Source organism: Papaver somniferum, chromosome 2 (assembly GCF_003573695.1).
Source record: "Papaver somniferum cultivar HN1 chromosome 2, ASM357369v1, whole genome shotgun sequence".
Lineage (NCBI taxonomy): Eukaryota > Viridiplantae > Streptophyta > Magnoliopsida > Ranunculales > Papaveraceae > Papaver > Papaver somniferum.
The window spans coordinates 170,447,449-170,451,087 of NC_039359.1; the positions used below are offsets into that span (position 1 = coordinate 170,447,449).

Sequence of the window (3,639 nt, forward strand, 5' to 3'; positions counted from 1 at the left end):
TACCTTAGGTAACGTAGGGTGGAAGAGCCAAGATCTAATATACCTAAACGGTTTTTGTAGTTTAATTTTTTCAGGGTTAGTGTCCAATAAAATAGGTGTATGATCTGACCCAACTTTTGGTAAGTGAGTTATCTTGGTGTCCGGGAAATTCTAGGTCCAAAGAAAAGAGGTCAAAGCTCTGTCAATTCTTTCGCATATATTCACTTCTCCTTTTATGTTGTTTGACCAAGTAAATGGAGCGCCCTTGTATCTCGCATCTTGTAATCCTAGGAAGTCAACTGTCTGGATAATGATGGTTTTGCTGCTCGAGCTAGCCTTATTCTCCCCTTGCTTTTCGTCTGGATCTAGAATGACATTAAAATCGCCGATCAATACCCAAGGTTTGTTCACTTGTTGTGCTAAGCCTGAAATATAATTCCATTGTTCGACAAATTCCATTGTTCGACTTTGTCATCAGTATCAATTGCTTCGTAGACACATGTGATTAGAGTCTCGACCTCACCTAATTTCGTTTCAAAATGACATACATTGAATCTTGAAGATATTAGCCGCATATCAATATTATTGTGCCAGGCAATTGCTAACCCTTTTGTTATTCCCACGGAAGGAACAATAAACCAGTCATGAAACTTGGAATTTTTAAAAAATAAATCCATTCGAGACAGTGGGGCTTTTGCCTCGGCTAAAAATACAATATCAGGATTGTAGAACTGGCAAAGGTAGTGAAAGTGGTCCTTAATGATAAGAGTCCCAATACCCTGGACGTTCCAGGATAACAACTTCATCTTGACAAAAAACTACACTGCTTAGTTCAGATTGAAAGAGAGGACTAAAGTCCAGCAATAAAACAACTAACTGCTGAAGAAAATTTATGAATATAAATGAGAACAAACTATAATCCTTAAAAGGAAAAATCTTGGCCACAGTAAGGAGCAGGGAAGGAAAAACCACTACAGAGATGAGAAGTTAAGAAGGAATGCAGCAAGAGTACAAAAAAGACATCACTAAATATATGAACAGGAAAGAGCAAGAAGGAATGCAGCAGGAGTACAAAAAAGACAGCACTAAGTTTATGAACAGGAAAGAGCAAGGTGGTCTGGAATAAAAAAATCTACACGGGATTTAGATTAACTACAAGGTACGCATAAACTTAAGTAAACAATCTAAAAGCATGGAATACAAAAACTCATCAACAAAAATTGAAAAGGGAGGTATTAACAAATCTGGGATAGGAAATTAAGGCTAGAGACAACAGAATTACAAAGGAGATAGCACTAAAATTAGAATACAGAAAAAACAAGATATACTGAAACTAAAAGATGATTGCAAAGGGAACAACTTAACTACTATACAGACAAGGGAAAGGAAATAAAGGCTAGTACAAATAAGCAGAAATCTAGAAAAGGAAAATGCAGGCAGGATTAGTAAAAAAAAAGCAATAAAAAGGAGCCATAGGCTCTGATGATTGCCTACACACCAGATCACATAAGTTTTCTGCAGATTTACTTAGGGCCAAAATGACTAATTGTCATTGCTTGCAACCTGTTTACCCTTTGATTTTGGGTCTTTATTAGTATTGCTTGCACCAGATGCTTCTCCTGTAAACCAATGATGAGGATAAGTATTAATATTGACATGTTCCTCACTGACATAAATGTCCTTTTCATCTTCAGGCCTCTGTTCTTCAGTCATCTGTTTGGTCAGGTCAAATTCATTGATTTCAGTGATTTTAGGCTTCTTGGAAGCTAGCAGTGGCAAATTCCAGTGGAAGTAAGATTGCATGAGACTCCAATTTCTGAAGTAAGTAGTGCCATTGCTGGTAACTAATTAGAAGAACTAGCTTCACTCCAAAAACCAGTCTCATTAAACATCTGACCACGCCTGTTTCTCTTCTGAATTACTTTCCACATGTAAGTGTCATATTTCACACCCATATTATTGTAAAAAGGAGGTGCAAAAGCATTTAATGTATTAGAAATTGCTGGTTTTTCATGACAGTGAACATGTAGTTTACCACTATCTTGGCTAGTCGTATCATCTTAAATTTGTTTAAGGTATTCAGTACATGTTACCTCAGATGCTGCTTGCATTGAATCTGAATGGCTAGGCTGTCTTCTGAAAACTGCATGTCTTGCTGCATATCTTGTTGCACCATTTGCTGGTTCACGACAGGTTCTTGTTGTTGTGCATCAATCTGCTGCGTGGCAGCTATTATGGCATCAGCTGCAGCTTGTTGCTCCTCAGCTTGTTGTTGGGCAAAAGCAAATTGTTCACAGTCTTGAATCTTATGACCAATGATGTTACAAAAGCCACAGAAATTGTTGGGGAAGTGAAGAAACTGAAAGTTAATATCATTGGTAAGTCACATCTCATTTTCTACCCTAACACTGAATCTTAGAGTTTGCTTAAACCTAATACTTGCTCTAACTGTAATGGAATAGCTCCCATTGGCTCTTTTGTCAGGTAGAAGAATGAAGTGATTTCTCCCATATAAGCCAAGTATCTTCTCAGGTTGTTACTATATACTTGAGCTGGAGTGAAGTTGTGGATTGTGATGAAAAACATTTCTTCAGAAGGATTCCATGTTGCCAAATCCTCAATCCTCTCCTATTTTCTAATGCAGAATAGGTCACCATAAACTACTGTAGTTGCAATGGCTAGTACTCTAAGCATCTCATCTTCTCTTTCAAATCTGACCAGATAAACCCACTCACTAACCATTTTTACTTTGAAAAAGTAAAGCATTTCTAATATTCCAGCTGTTCCTAGCAACTGGTTCAGAGAATCTACCTAACAAGCAGCTAGTCCAGAGATCTTGATTGTTCTGGAATCTAGAAGGGAAAACATCATCTAGATTGAACTGTCTACCACTGCTCAGATTCAAGGAAATTTGAAGAAGGTTTGTTAACTGGGATATATCACCATGCCAAACAGAAGACATGGTGATACAGAAACTCAGCTGTAAGGCTACCGAAGTGGTTTTGAACAATATTGGTTGCAATTGGGTAAAGGTTTTGATTTAACTAAGAGGATAGAGCGTAACAATGGTAAAATCTTCATCAGTTTGGAGTGCTTAAATAAGGAAAATTAGGGTTTGCGATTGAGGGTAAGGTTATAAAAATTTCAAACTTGGATATCAAAAAATCTTCGTCATCACAATTTACGGAAACATGATGTTATTGGGCGAAGATAGGTATCAATAGAGAAGCTACCAAGTGTATGCTATTGAAAGAAATTTTTATAGATGTCATGGAGTTGGATTAAAATTTAAAAGAAGATTAAGCAAATCTAAAGCTCATAATCGTCGTGGGAGGAATAACAAATTAAGAGGAATAAATATAATGACTACCTGACAGATTAGGGTGAAATTTAGACTCAATCGTGTGATAGAAAGATTGTTGCAGAGGGATGACTGCCACTACCATTTCAATTATTCGAATAAAAAATTGACCTCGACTCAAAAAAAAGTACGACCCGATTTAGCAAAAAACTTACAGGGTGTTAGTCCTCGGGGGAATTTGGGAAGTTGGGTGTAGTTGGGTTTTTCCTGTTAGTCGTGGGGGAGTTCGAAGGAGTCTCTCAAAATCCCCGTTAGTCGTGGGAGAGTTCAGAAGAGTTTCCCAAACTCCCTAGAAAACC

The 3,639-nt window shown here is 37.4% G+C and overlaps 1 long non-coding RNA gene across 1 annotated transcript; it reads right to left on the reverse strand.

Annotated features, from left to right (window-relative positions):
- Positions 1–1,257: 1,257 nt before the first annotated feature.
- Positions 1,258–3,411, reverse strand: LOC113349768. The gene is made up of 2 exons (XR_003360358.1): positions 2,073–3,411; positions 1,258–1,598 (listed from the first exon to the last, which is right to left on the reverse strand). It is a non-coding gene; the product is annotated as an uncharacterized LOC113349768 (long non-coding RNA).
- Positions 3,412–3,639: the final 228 nt, after the last annotated feature.